Consider the following 16,031-nt stretch of genomic DNA (forward strand, 5'->3'; position numbering starts at 1 on the left):
CAGCTGGTTCAATCCCTTGCACCACAAGAAAATAACAACAGAAAATGGACCCTGGGCTGAATCTAGGTGCTGAGCCCTATTGGAAACACAATACTGCCCTCAACAAATGGTCTTCTTTTAAAACTAACTGGTCACTCAGCAGATTTGTTACTTTCTGCTTACAAGCACAGCCTTGCTCATTTGGAAAGTTTTAAGCAGTTCTAAGCATTGCAAAAATAAGTAGCAGGATGCTCCACACAGCCCTACCCTTCAAGGATGTGTGCAATTTCCTAGAACTTTTTTTTTTTATCTATTTGTCATATAATGGCTGCCTTATATTGTAACCAGTGCATTACTTCCTTCAAATTCTGGAAACCACCTCCATTTTAACTGTATTATTTTTCAGTTTTTATTTATTTTATTTTTGGTTTTTGAGACAAGGTCTCCTTTTAGTCCCAGCTGTCCTGGAACTCACTATGTAGATCAAGCTGGCCTGTTTCTGCCTCCCAAGTGCTGGGATTAAAGGCAAGTGCTACCACACTAGATATTGCATTACTTCCTTCAAATTCTGGAAACCACCTCCATTTTAACTGTATTATTTTTCAGTTTTTATTTATTTTATTTTTGGTTTTTGAGACAAGGTCTCCTTTTAGTCCCAGCTGTCCTGGAACTCACTATGTAGATCAAGCTGGCCTGTTTCTGCCTCCCAAGTGCTGGGATTAAAGGCAAGTGCTACCACACTAGATATTTCTTTTAAGTATTCACCAAGGAGCGAAGGTAACTCCTCCAAAGAAACCCCCAGAAACAAACCACAATGAGGCTGTGGAGTGAGAGTGGGGCATTGTTCTTTGTTCCAGTTCCAACTCAAAGTCTGGGCACTCTTGAAACTGGGCTAACCGTCCTAAGTGTAGAGGTTTTACAGACGCCAAACACCTGGCTGAGACTTTCTCCCTGACTAATCAGGATATGGAACAAAGGAACTGAAAAGAGAAGTACCTACCTGCTTTAAAATTTTTTTTAATTTATTTTTATTTTATGTGTTTAAGTGTTTTGCCTGCATGTATGTTAAGTGCATCTATGCCATATAATGCCTATGGAGGCCAGAAGAGGGTGTCAGATTCCCCTGGAACTAGAGTTACAGATGGTTGTTAGCTGTCATGTGAGTGCTGGGTCCTCTATCAGAACAGCCAGTGCTCTTAATCACTGAATCATCTCCTAACCCTAACACATCTGTTTTAATAATAACAATGAATGTTAATGGTTTCAATTCTCCAATCAAAAGATAGAGACTAGCAGATTGCAATAAAAAATATGATCCATCTGTTTCTTGCTTCCAGGAAATGTAGCTCACTGACAAAGATAAACATGGCATTGGGATGAACAGATGGAAAAGGCATTCCAAACAAATAGAGCTAGAAAGGAAGCAAGCATATCTGTATTAATATCTAACAAACCAAAATTAGTCATAAGAGATAAAGCCACTTCCCATGGATTAAGAGAACTATCACAATTGTAAACACACGCACACAAATATTGGCACGCCTAATTTCATAAAACAAACACTACTGAATGCAAAGTTACCGACTAAGTGCAACACATTAACAGAGGGTGATGGCAACACTGCACTCTGACCCAGACACAGGTCATTCAGACTAAAAAAGATCAACAACTATCAGAGGTAAATGACATTATAGATTATGAACTTAAGAAATATCACAGTTTTAAATGAAGAGTACAGATACACAATCTTCTCAGCAGCCACAGAACATTCACAAGGCAAGTCTTAACAAATACAAGAATATTGAAATAATTTCTTGTATTCCATCTGATCACAGTGAACTAAAAGTAGAAAAAAAGACAATGAAATATGGAAAATATGCAAACTCGTGGAGACTAAACAACAGACACACTATTGAATGATAGCAAGGTTGTAGAAGAAATTAGAAGGGAAACTTTTAAAATTCCTATAATTGGGGCTGGAGACATGGCTCAGCAGTTGAGAACACTGACTGTTCTTGCAGAAGACCTGGGTATGTATCCCAGCACCCACATGGCAGCTAACAACTGTCCGTAACTCCAGTTCCAGGGGATCCGACAGTCTCTTCTGTCCTCCATGGGCATTGCATGACACAGGTGCACTTACCTACCTGCAGGCAATACATGCATACACATAAATAAGAATAATAAATAAAATATATATTTTTAAAATTCCTATATTTGAGCCAGGCATGGTGGCACATGCTTTTAGTCCCAGCACTTGGGAGGCAGAGGTAGGCAGATCTTTGTGAGTTCCAGGCCAGCTTCGTCTACATAGTGAGTTCAGGTCAGCTGGGGCTACAGGGAAACCATGTCTCAAAAAGAGAAAAAAAAATAAAAATAAAAAATAAATAAATAAATAAATAAATAAAAAGATTAAATCAAAGGGTATAAACTACTTAAACAAAACAAATCTATAACAAGCAATGGAATTGAAACTGAAATTTTTTAAAAAGTCTCTCAACTGGGGCTTGGAGAGATGGCTCAGTGAGTAAAAACACTTGACTCCCTAACCTGATGACCTGATGACCTAGTTCATTCCCTGGAATGTACATGGTGAAAGGAGAAAAACAATTCCAGAAAGCTGTCCACTGACTTCCACAAACATGGCATGGCACATGAGCACACACACACACACACGATCATGATCTGTCCATTAAGGAGCCATAAAAATGCACAAAGAAAAATATGAAAGAGTATTTTTAAAAGTCTCCCAACTGAAAAATCTCATGCCCATATGGATTCACTGATGAATTTTACCGTATCTTTAAAGAAGAATGAACACCAATGCCCCTGAAATCAGTCCACAAAACAGAAAGGGAAGGAACACTACCAGATTCATTACACAAAGCTAGTGTTAACACACACATACACACACCAAAGCAAGCAAACAAAAAGAATGAGACTGGGGATATAGCTCAGTGGTAACGTGCATGCCTAGCATAAGTGAAGACCTAGGTTCAAGCCCCAGTATCAAAACAAAACAAAGAAAAAACCTAGACCTTGTCTCAAAATATAAAAACTTAATAAATCCATTATTACCCTGATATAGACTAATCTCTCTAATGAACATGGATACAAAAGCTCAATAAAATACTACCAAACTGAACATTCACCATGATCAGGTTGGCTTCATTCAGGGGTGCAATGACGGCTTAACAAAGGCAGAACAACAAACAGAAATCACAGGATCATATCCATAGATACTGTAAAAGCCTTTGACAAAGTCCAACACCTCTTTATGATAAAAGAAACTGGGAATAGAAGGAACACACCTCAACATAATAAAAAGCATACAAGGCAAACCTATAGTCAACATTATACTAAATGGGGGAAAACTCAAAATATTTCTACTAAAATCAGGACAAGATAAAGGCATCCACTTTCTCTACTCTTTTTTTTTTTAAACTTTTATGTGTATGAGGGCATTGCCCACATGTTTAAGTGCACCCATGTTGTCCAATGCCCGTGGAGATTGGGAGAGGGCATCAGATCCCCTGGAAGTGGAGTTAACCCATGGTTGTTAGCTGCCATGTGGGAACCAAACCTGGGTCCTCTGTAAGGAGCAGCCAGTGCTCTTAACTGCTGAGCCATCTCTCCAGCCCCCACTTTCTCTACTCTTACAATATAGGGCTTGGAGTGTTAGCTAGAGCAGTAAGACAAGAGAAAGAAAAAAGGGGGATACAAATAAAAAAGAAGGCAGTAAAATCATCCTGATGTGCAGACAACATGACCTTATACATAAGAGGCCCTGTAGACTGCACCAGAAAACTCTCAGAAGTGATAAATATTCAGCAAAGTGGCAGGATACAAAATTAAGGCATAAAAATCAGTAGCTTTCTTATATCCCAATAATGAACATGTTGAATAAGAAATGCAGAAAACAATCGCATTCATAGCAACTTTTAAAATATAAAACAGCTTAGAATAAATCTAACCAAGGAAGTGAAAGACTGCTACAATGAAAGTTTTAAAACACCAAAGAAAGAAATCAAAAGGTCAAGACGGAAACCCATGCTCATGGATTGATAGAATTAATATTGTGAAAATGGCTATATTACCAAAAGCAATCTACAAATTCATTCAATTCTCATCAAAAATCCAGTGACATTCTTCAGAAAGCTAGAAAAAAACAATCCTAAAATTCATACGGAAGCACAAAAGACCTTGAATAGTCAAAGCAATCTTGAGCAAAAAATAAAAATAATACTAGAAGTATCACAGCCCTGATTTCAAGATATGCTACAGAGCCATAATAACAAACATAACATGGTACTGGCACACACAAAAATATAGACATGTAAATCAGTGGAATAAAATGAAAAAAAACCCACATAGCAACTACCTGATTTTTGACAAAGAAACCAAAAACATACACTGGAGAAAAGATAGTCTCCCGAACAAATGGTCCTGGTTATTAACATGTAGACGAATGAAACTAGATTCCTATCTCTTACCTTGCACAATAATTAATTAGAAATGAACCGCAGACTTAGGACCTGAAACTACTCGAGAAAAACATTGACCAAATGCTTCAAGATACAGGCTTAGGTAAAACTTTCTGAAAAGAGCTCCAATACCATGGGAAGTAATACCAAGACCTGACTAATGGATTGCATGAATTTATAAGCCTTTATACAACATGCACAACAAAAGGAGCGATTAATTGAGTGAAGAGACAGCCTGCAACATGGGAGATGATCTTCGCCACCTGTATATCTGGCAGAAGATTAATATCTAGAATATATAAAGAACTCAAACAAATACTAAAGAAAGCAAACAACCCAGTTAATACACGGGCTAGTAAAATGAGCAGAGTTCTGAGAAGCTGAAGTGCAAAAGATCAATAAACATGAAAAAATACTCAACTCCTTAGCCATCAGGGAAATTCAAATAGAAACAATAACAAATTCTATCTTACCCCAGTCAGAACGGCTATGATTCAGAAAACAAATTTTAAAAGCGGGTGAGGAGTCAAGGAGGGGTGAATCCTTATTTACTGCTACTAGGAATGTACATTAGTCCAGTCACTATGGGAATTAACACGAAGGTGTCTGAAAACTAAAAGTAGAATCACCATACGGTCCAGCTATTTCATTCCCAGTATACTTGAAGGCCTCTGAGCCACAGAGATATTTGCACATCTCTGTTTACTGCAGCACTATTCACAGTGGCCAAGTCAGGAAATCAGTCTAGGTATCTGTTAACAGAAAAACGAATAAAGAAAATGTGGTACAGGGACTGGAGAGATGGCTCAGTGCTTAAGAACACTAGCTGCTCTTTTAGAGGACCCAGATTCAGTTCCCAGCACCCACATGGCAGCTAACAACCAACTGTAACTCCAGTTCTAGAGGATCTGACACCCTCTTCTGATCTCCATGAGCACTGCACACATAGGTGCACTTACATATACATATCAAAATAGTTGCCTTGGTTGTTTTTTTTTTTTTTCCAGAGCTGAGGACCGAACCCAGGGCCTTGCGCTTGCTAGGCAAGTGCTCTACCACTGAGCTAAATCCCCAACCCTAAAAATTAAAAAGAAAGAAGGAAATAAAATGTGGGACGCATTCACAATGGGATTTGGTTTAGCCATGAAGAAAAATAAAATGGTGATTCTTATGAGAACATGGATGAAAACAGAGACCATCCTATTAAGCAAAACAAGAAAGACAAATATTGTTTTCTGTCACCTGTGTATCCTAGATTTTATATAAATGCATGAAGTCATGTATGTGTACATAGGGCAAGGGGTGGAGGCGAGACTCTGGGAAAATGAATTGGGAGTAGCGGGAGCAGGAGGAGGAGAAGAAAAAGGGGAAGGAGTGAATATGGTCCAAGGGTAAGACAGACGTGCATTAAAACGTCTTTCTGAAACCTATCACTATGAACAGTGAATGTCTGGACATAAAAAACCATATTTAATATGAAAGAGGGATGGCGATGTGGCTCAGTGGAGGAGCACTAGTCTAGCACACCTAAGGCCCTGTGTTTGAGCCCCAGCACCAATAAATAATTAACAATTAAACAATTAATTAACTTAAAAAGAAAAGATTTCCTGATTAGGTGGGAAAAAAACAGTGACTGCTACATATAGAACACTCTCATTGTGAGAGAGGGAAATCACGTGCACATGCATGTGTACATGGAAGCAGGTATGTGCATGTTTGTATACCTGTATATGCATGGCCTAAAGTCTATTTAGCTGAAACTGACTTTGCGGGAAAAACACTGAATATCCCTGTCTGTAAGGCCCACTTCTTCTCTTTGGAGGAAGACACAGGAATTTGACTGACTCTTTACCTTTTAAAAAAAACTTTTTTGGCTGGGTGTGGTGGCACATACCTTTAGTCCCAGCACTCGGGGGGCAGAGGCAGGATCTCTGTGAGTACGAGGCCAGCCTGGTCTACATAGCAAGTTCCAGGATGGCTGAGGCTCTGTACAGTGGTTAAGTGCACTGGCTGCTCTTGTGGAGGGCCTGGGTTTGTTTCCCAGCACCCGCATGGCGGCTAACTCCAGTTCCAGTTCTGACCTTAATAGGCATTGTATGACATAGGTTCATTTACAGACATGCAGGCAATATACTCATACACAATAAATAGATAGATAAATAAATAAATAAATAAATAGATAAATAAAAGCAAAAACCTTTTTCAATATATGACTGTATTAACTATTTGATTAAATTAAAAATTTTTGGAGACAGAGTCTCACTATATAGTTCAGGCTGACTTCTACCTCATAATCCTCCTGCCTCTGCCTCCTAAATGCTGGGATTATAGATATGTGTCACCACACCCAGCTTTTTAAATGCTATCACAGGATTTATTTTTGCCTTAACACATTCCATATTATTTAGTCTAACAGGTGATACTCTATTTTTTAAATGTCTGAGTTCACTAAAAGCTGGAAGTGCCAGAGGGGCTCCGCCTACCCGTGCAGGGTGGCCTCAGTGCTCTGTAGCTCTCCCTTACCAATGGCAGTGGCATGCCAGCCAGAGGATGGAGAAGACCTCTGTGGAGAAGAGTCTCCTTGGGGGGACTTGGCCTGACATGGAGTTGAAGCCCTGTCAGTCATGCTTGAACAGGAAGAACGAGTGATCTCGGGTTTCCCCTGGCCTCTCATTCCTGCCCCTAGAAACTGGCAGCTTTTGTGCCCTAGTCAGCCAGGGTGAGAAGACAGTGGAGATGAAATGTGTGCTGTCAGATGTGTCCACAGAACCAAGCTCCCATCCCCATCTCTGAAATCCACAGAATTCAGGAACACTCTGGGTTCCCCAAAAGAGAAGAATGGGGCTGACACTAACTCCACCAGCTCTTAATGAGCCAGAAACCAGAAACAGCATGTGGATTACACAGTCATGCTCAGTTTTTTCCCAAGTCCCACAGGTATTCAGTGCCACTTGCTCCCACTTGAGCACAGGATGCTCAGGGAGTCTACAGGCCTGTGGCCTGGGTCTCTACACCAACAGCCAGCAGTGTGATCAACTTCCTGTTTTCTTCCAAGCCATGTTTTCCTTGCAGAATTAGTACCAGTAAATAGACTTTAGGCTATCAGCCCCATTCACAAACAGATTTGGTGAAGGAAGAGCAGTTTAAGTACTGAGAACTCCCACCAAAAGTTTTGATTGTGTCATGTGCTATCAAACCCAGAACCTTGTATATGCTAAGCAAGCTCTCTACCACCAATTCATACCCCCACCCTAAAAGTTCTTGAGTGTCTGCACTTCCTTGGCACAATTCTCTGCTGTGGTAGAAGAGAGGTGCTTGGATTGTGATAACAAAGTACCATCAAGCTCTGGTAGAAACAGCAGAACTCTGTTCTCTGCTGGCTGGGAGCTGGACATCTACAGCCCAGCTATGGGCAGGACCAGGCTCCTGGATTCCTCTCATTTGGACAGTTGGGATTCTTGGCTTTCTCTGCTTGTGGCTCATCTTCTCCACTGTGTCTGAGTTTTTTTTTTGTTTGTTTGTTTGTTTGTTTTGGTGACAGGGCCTCACCCTGTAGCCCTGGCAGGTCTGAAACTTGCTACATAGAACAGGCTGGCCTTGAACTCACAGAGATCTGCCTGCCTCTGTGGAGATGAAAGTCGACGTGTGCCACCATTTGTGGCTCACTATGTCTGTTTTGACATGCTGATCTCCTCTCTCACAGGCAGATGTCATATTAAGCCCATTCTGTAAGTCCAGCTGAGCTGGCTCTGTCTTCAGCCATCCAAAAAAGGTCACACTCAGAGGTAGGGGAGGTCAGGACTTCATGTCTTCCTGAGGGGGCCCAACACACAGCATCACAGATGGAAGAAGACATTCTAGGAAGTTTTGCTGGGTTCTCCTCAGAAAGGGGTTGGTATGCTGGGGTCCAGGGACACTGACCAGGCCCTGCTGGTCCAGGAGTAAGGCTTAGGAGACTATCTCCCTGTCTCCCATCCAAGTACTAACTAAGCCTCATTCTGCTTAGCTTCTGAGAGCAAGTGGTTCTGGTGAATTCAGGGGGACAGGGCCTTAGGCCAAGGAGACTGCGGCGTTCTCTCAGCTTCTGCTGTCTGACCCCATCAGGATTCAAGGCTCCTCACACTTGTAGCCAAGCAATGCATCTACCTCATCCTATTCAGTCCATGAAACAAATTCTGAAATATCCATTATGCCTGTGTTACAGATGGGAAACCAAGCTTCCAAGAGATACAGTGGTTAGCTCATGGTCGTCCAGCGAGTGTAAGGTGTTGACAACTCCAGTGGATCCCCCTCCCTGGACAGGTGGGTGCTGGGATCCAGCCTGGTGCTGGCTCCAGAGATGGGGAAAGCCGCTGGTCTAAAGAAAGCACACAGTGCAGGGCACACTTTTGTGCACCTCAAGTCATCAGCACCACTCCCATTTTAGTAAGAGATCAGGCCTGCTGCTTTATTTTTTGAGGTGCTAAGGACTGAACACAGGGCCTCACACGAGCTAGGCAAGTCGTCTACCATGGAGCTACACCCCAGAGGGAGCCTGGTATTCTTCCAGTTTCTTTTATGGAGGGAAGGAAAGTGACTCAGGAGGATGAAGCTCTAGGTGAGGTGCACTCCACCCTACACACACACTTTCTCAATTATGGAAATGAATTTTCAAAATGCTTTTTATATATGAAAGACCCCCAACCTTTTCAAAAGAACCCCAACAATATATATAAACAATACTGAAGACAGGGCCTCTCCAGAGCCCTCCCAAATGGCAACCCCAGCCAACTCCAGGTGCTGGCTTAGTTTAGGAAACACATTCGGCAACGTGGAAGGCAAGGAACAAAGCGACAGGCAGGCCTACCAAGCCCTGCTAGTAGTGAGTTCAAATGGTCGTTAAATTAGAAATAGAGGTGATTAACACTAAGGAATTTAAAAATCATGGAATCCTGTGTTTGTCTTTTGGTACGCTCTGAAATATCTCTGTTGAGATGGCTATGATATCTTTTTGTTTCAAAACAGGTTGATACAGAGAACCGACTGACCTGAGGTTGGAGACTGCGGAAGCTGAGTTGTGGGAACAGAGGCTTCCTACCAAAACAGCAAGTCACTAAGTCCAACCTGACTCCTTCTACTACTGTATAGTGAAAAGTTATTTTAGGCTGAAAATTCGGAATTGTGATTAACGAAACGGGTGTTATCTGTTATTCTTAATGAAGTAATGAAAGGTTGGAAATATAAAAAGCAAGAGAGGGTAACTGCATGGGGTCACCTGATGTAGTGCCAGAAGAAGGATGCACAGACTTAGATCATGTTCCCAAAACTGAGTGATCCCCCCTCGATTGCTATCGTCTGTGGCCCCCAATTCATTCTCCAAACGGCAGAGTAGCTGACTGCATTCCGCTGAGCCGCCTGTCTCCATTTGTCCAGCGGTCCAGCTGTCCATCCACCCGTCACTCATAACTCGCTAAGAGGGCCTCTGGCACCCGCTCCTCTCCTTTCCCCTCAGAATCCGAACCCAGAGCCTCCTGCCCTGCCCCGCCCCTCCCAGCACTCACCTTCTGCGCTCCTGCTCCGGCTCAGCTCTGCGCGAAACTGAAAGTGGCAGCCAAGTGCTGCTGGGCTAGTTCAAGGAACCCGCGGCTGCTGCCGAGAAATCACGTGGATTAGAGTTGCCAGCCCGTGGGGAGGGCCTTCGGAACCGGCGATCTAACGCCAGCAGGGAAGCGTCCCAGGACACGCCTCCGCCTGCCTCCGGGACTGGGTTAGGAGGACAGGCCCGGGGCCCAGAGCCAGACTGCAGTCTCAGGAGACTAGGGAGGAAGCGGAGCCACTGCGGGGGACCGGAGGTGTTAGTTCGCAGGGTCCTGACTCCTACGCTGGGGAGGAGAGCCTCCAGAGGAAGATGGCAATCGGCTCTCTCACCTGAGACTTCCTGGGCCCACCCAGCATCTGCTGTGTACCTCCAGGAACCCCCAAGACACAAGTGCAAGGGTCGCCTCGTCTACAAAAGAGTGCTAGAACTCTGTGTTAAGGTTCAGGTAGCCCCGCCTCTCAACAACAGGATCCCAAGGACTTCTGCTCCCAAGAAAAGGGAACCTAGCTGATAAGCACCTTGGTCGTTGAAGTCAAGAGAAGCAGACTTTTCTCCACTGTTCGGCCAACACAGCAGGCTTCCCCTTTGCTCTCTAAAGAGGACAGATTTTAACAGTCCCACTCTCCTACTTCCCCCCCCCCAACTTTAAAAAAAATACATCTTCCCGCCTACTGCAGGAAGCAGAAGCCACCCTTTTTAAAAGACCCCAGCTCAAGACCTGGGCATTTTCCCTGCCAGGAAGGGAATCTGCCCCATGTGTTCCTTTACTAATAAACCCTATTTTGATGGAGTTTTATCTTTGTCCTGGTGCCTCCTCCTCCATTCTCCGCCAACTTTTTACCTAACACTCTGAGCTGTGTGAGAGGAGGGAGAGATGTCACCCAAGGATGAGGGAGGGTGAGGTGAAGGGGACAGAGAGGGTGGGACCGACCAGAAGGAAGAGAACAGCAGGGCCAGGGCCAGTCCTGGAAGTTCACTGGTTCCATCTCTATTAGAAGTTCTACATCCTCCTCCACCTTTTGCCCTTACTCTGAGACAGGTGGCCAGGTTTACCCTGTGGATGGTTCTGACATCCAGGAAGGTAGTTCCCTGCTTTCCAAGGACACCCCAGAGAAGCAACTCTGACTCCCAAACTGCTCTAGGGAGTGGTAGGGAGACCAGTACAAGAGACGGGGACTCAGAAGGCAGAGTGCATACCAGTGACTCCCAGACACACAGTCCTTCTCTCTAACATCACACTAGCCAAATGCCTTGACTCCCTAGGCAGTGACTGTAACATCTGTCAGGCAGAACCCTCCATACAGCAATCATTAGAATTGAAGACTTAAAGTTAGGGCAGATGCAGACCGTATCTGAAACTCATAAACGGCTCTTCTATCTGTCATCTTCTTCTGGTTTCACACTCCTGTGACACTCTAACTTCCTCCCTCACAGGACCAAGCTAGATCTATAGAAAGTACATGACACCTGGGAAGGGGTGGCATTGGTTTTTCGGTCCATTGCTTGTATGCAACTCCCAACTGGCCCGTTCCTGGTTATGTTACCTCTGACAAATGCCTTGGTCTCAGGAGCTAGAGAGATGGCTCAGCAGTTAAGAGCACTGGTTGCTCTTGCAGAAGACCAGGGTCAGTTCCCAGCACCCACATGGTGGCTAGTTCAGGGGATCCAAGGCCCTCTTCTAGTCTCTGTGGGCATTGCATTCATATGGTACACTTACATACATGTAGATAAAAATACTCATACATATAAAAATAATTAATTTAAAAGACTGCCTTGGTCTCAGCCAGCCTCAGTTTTCTCATCTGTCAAATGGTGGAGTCTTACCTCCTAGGCCCCCTGTGACACATGGTGGGCTGTTAGCTTCCACATTTGTAAGGTATTACATTTTAACAGTAGGGCTCAGCTCATGTTCCCAAGCCCCTTTATATGACTGGCCCTACACAAATTCCCCAAAAGACCCTGGTTTACTCCCTGTGCAGGCAGAATGGGTGGATCAACTTGGACAAACAGCCACCATCCAAATAGGCAAGCACAGGCCAATATTAGACGCATTTAACTTGCACAGCCCCATGAGGTGGGGCAGGACCATCTCATTAGGCACAAGAAGAAATGATATCCAGAGAGAAGAAGTGAGGCCTCGAAGTCACACAGCAGTCAGAAGAGCTGGGTCTTGAACCCAGTATCCTTTCAACTGTAGTGGAACCAGACCTGCCCAAAAGGGTTCTAGGAGAGCTATTTCCCCAGGCTCTCCCTGTGCTCAGTTTGTGTTGTAAAGCACCAGCCAAAATGCAGCAATCTTTGTGAGATCAGCTATGCCTACTTGCAAGAGTTCATCAAAATCGGGCCTATTGACATCCCCAGCAATTCTCCCCAGCCATCTGCACTCAATTCTGCCTCAATTGACATAGCCCTGGGGTCTAGGGGAGGGGCTAGAGTATATAGTCTGTAGAGGTGTGGTGGGGGAGCTTCGCTTATGCATCTATAGGGACACCATCATCCATGCTGGGTGAGGACTTTCCAGTGTGACTGCTTTGAGGTATCATGCTCCAGACAGTAACCCCTCACCTGTGCTCTGTAAGTAAACCCAATAAACTCATTGGTTCCCCAGAGTGCACTGTGGTGGAAGAGAACTTTGGTTTGTTGTTGGGACCTTAGTAAGAGGGGCACTGTTCACATCTGCCCCAATCATCACCCTGGGCAGACCCAGGACCAGACAGTGTGGTTTATTAGGGACTTAGGGACAAAAGCATTCGTTAGGTGACAGTCAGACAAGAGAATTTCCATACCCCAAGGAGGGAAGAGGGTATTTATAGGCCAAGCTATGGGATGGTGGGCAAACCGTGTCTGGCCTTTGTCAGGGACTGTGAACATGTTTAAATGTATTCCCACAGATGGTGATCGGCTGCCTGTGGTAATGACTTTACTTGTCCTATAGAGGTTAGGATGCCTTGGTCCCCTGGTAAGCAAAATGGTCCCCACCTATTTGCCTGGGGCCTGGTCCTGACCCCCCTAGAGATTCATCATGCCCAGGTAGTAAGATATCCTTCCTTGTAGCCCTCGACTTAGGAAGCTTCTGGAAAGAGCAGATGGCATAGCCTTCAGGTGACAGATTCTAGCCAGGTCTGCCAACATCCTGCCCAGGCCAGGAGGCTTTCCTGGTCTTTTGATGTGAGCCCAAGACAGACAGAGCTTCTAGGCTGGGAGGGAGGGAGCAGGTTTGGTGAGACGGTCCAGCTGTTGTGGTCCTGTTCTGACAAGTCTCTGTCCTTTGGGACACCATAGATCCTGCCATAGGCTCTCTGGGAACCTTTTGGTGACATGCAAGTACCTTTCATTTCAGACCTGGGGACCTTCTGTCCAGGAAGAATGCTGGGGGCTACATCTGCCTTCCATTCTGGTACAAGAATGGGTACCATGGTGGGGTTCTCGAGGGTGACACTAAATGCTTTTTCAATGTTCCCTTAGTGATAATGTGAGTTTCAGGGCCGGAAGGGGGCTGCCAGGGTGTCCCAGCTCACCTACTTTTGTTCTGTGGCATTAAAGGAGGGCCTTGGGCTTTCTCCGGTCCCCTAAAGGAACAGGGAGCAGTTTTGATCCATTGTGGCTTCTAACTAGAATCACCACCCTGGAGAACAATACTGTAAGGTCTGGAATTGTCTCACTGGACATATGGGGCTAGTGAGCTCTTTTTAAAAAAGATTTATTTTTATTTTATTTTATGAGTGTTTTGTGTATATGTATATGTATATATATATATATATGTATATGTATATGTGTATGTATGTACCACATGCATGCATGCCTGATGCCCATAGACACCAGACGAGAGTGTTGGATACCCCAGAATTGGAGTTACGGATGATTGTTAGCTGCTATGAGGGCACTGGGAACTGAACCTGGGTCCTCTGCAAGAGCAGCAGTGCTTTTAATCACTAAGTTATTTTTCCAGGCCCCGTTGAACTCTTTTTGCAAAGGGCCTTTTAAGAGCCATCTGCAAGCTCCTGGTTGCTTCTTGGTTGCTCTGGACTCCAAGGACAAAAGAGAATTGGAACTAAGAGAGCCCAGGGAACTAAGAGGGAAGGGAGGCATTAAAAGAAATTTTCCTGAAGGGATAGTGTTCTCTCAGATTTTAAACCTGAAGGCCTAGGTGACCCTTAGCTCTTGCCTCCTGGCTGTTATAATAAAGGCCACCTTCTATGGGGCTGGAGAGACGGCTCAGTGTTTAAGAGCACTGGCTGTTCTCGCAGAGGACTCAGGTTCGATTCCCAGCACCCATAAGGCAGCTAACCGCCTTCTGTAACTCCAGTTCCAGAAGAATTTGATGCCCTCTTCTGACCTCCGCAGGCATTGCACAACATGGGTACACTAACATACATGCAGGCAATATACTCATACACATAAAATACAAAATAATAAAATATTTTTAAAATAAAAAAGTAAAGGCCACTTTCATTTTGTAGCCCCTACCTGCTGTCTGGCTTCACCTTGCAGCCTTTCTTTACTGTGCTATGCTACACAGGCCTCCTTGATCTTTTCTCAATCTGCCATGATTCCCTCTACCCCAGGGACTTTGTATGGCCCAATATCTTGCTATTTGACTTAGTCTATTTCCTATTGCTATATCAAGTACACAAGACTAGGTAATGTATAAAAGGTTTGGGGACTTTGGTGGGGGTGCTCAGTCAGTAAAGCACTTGCTTTGTAAGCACAAGGCCAGCAAGTCTAGCCCAAATAGTGAGCCTCAGGCTAATGAGAGACCCTCTCTCAAAGGAGATGACAGAGTTCCTGAGGATGATACTTGTTATCCTCTGGCCTCCACATTCAGATATATACACATGCACCTGCATACACACTTTAACAAAATAAAGCTAGCTTTTCTTGGCTTCCAGTAAACTTCATGACCTCTTCTAGAGGCTGGAAAATGCAAGAGTGTGGCACCAGAGAGGGCATCACGCTGCTTCAGTGTGGGAGAGGGCATGGGTAGAGGGGGCACGAGTAGAGGCTTGGCTTTATAATAGCTCTGGAACTCACTAATCCAGTCCCTGGAGAAAGGCATCAATCCTCTTGATAGCCAGTTGCCTCTCAAAGGCTCCGCTTCTAAATACCGCTACAACCTGTGTCTCAAGGGGTATGCTGGAACCTGGGGTGGGACTAGGCAAACAGGCTGGATAACGAGGAGACTGGAAATCTAGTCCACTCAGGAGTTTCTCTTCAGCAATCCAAGTCCAGTTGATTTGCTGTTAAGAGTCTCCCTTCTGTGAGAAACCAGACCTCTACAAGGCCCTTATGCTCCCTGCCCACCTGGATTCCTCCTCACTTCCTGTACAATGTGAGAACCACACAAGGATAGGGGAGAAGTCAGATCCTTGCTTTGAGCTCAAGTGGGAAGGTGGTCAGAGGAAGAGACAGGAGCTTTACTTGTGGGTGAGCAAAGAGCTGTATGCTTCAGGAGAGGGAGAGGCAGGGACTGGAGATGCTCTTCCCTGAGGAGGGCGTGGCTTCGGAGTGTTCCCTGGCAGTTGGGGCCAACCTCTAGGACATGGTGGAACTCAGAACAATGCAAATGATCAAGATCGGGCCAGACATGGTGGCACATGCCTTTAATCTCAGCACTCGGAAGGCCGAGGCAGGAGGATCTCTGTGAGTTCAAGGCCAGCCTGGTCTACATAGTGAGTTCCAGGACAGCTGGGGCTACTGGGAGACCCTGTCTCAAAAAGACCAAAAAAAAAAAAATTCTTGAGCTGGGGGTGGTGGCACATGCTTTAGTCCCAGCACTCAGGAAGCAGAGGCGGGGGGGGGGCTTTGAGTTCAAGGCCAGCCTGGTCTACATAGTGAGTTCCAGGACAGCTGGGGCTACCGGGGGACCCTGTCTCAAAAAGACCAAAAAAAAAAAAAAAAAAAGAAAAAAAATGATCAAGATCATTGGGTCAGTGAATGAGATGATTACTGTGAGCCATTGTTGGGTGAGGGAGGGAATGGGTGGGTGTTTC

At 44.7% G+C, this 16,031-nt stretch overlaps 1 protein-coding gene across 1 annotated transcript in view; it reads right to left on the reverse strand.

The window, feature by feature from the left end:
• The window catches only part of Nlrc5 (NLR family CARD domain containing 5), a 79,348-nt gene extending 69,226 nt beyond the window's left edge, over positions 1–10,122 (reverse strand). Inside the window, exon 1 of the mRNA XM_029564416.1 lies at positions 10,004–10,122. The gene's annotated coding sequence lies outside the window, so the exon portion shown is untranslated. The remainder of the gene's footprint in view (positions 1–10,003) is intronic.
• Positions 10,123–16,031: the final 5,909 nt, after the last annotated feature.

The sequence above is a fragment of the Nannospalax galili genome, unplaced genomic scaffold (genome assembly GCF_000622305.1).
Source record: "Nannospalax galili isolate Female #2095 unplaced genomic scaffold, S.galili_v1.0 scaffold957, whole genome shotgun sequence".
Lineage (NCBI taxonomy): Eukaryota > Metazoa > Chordata > Mammalia > Rodentia > Spalacidae > Nannospalax > Nannospalax galili.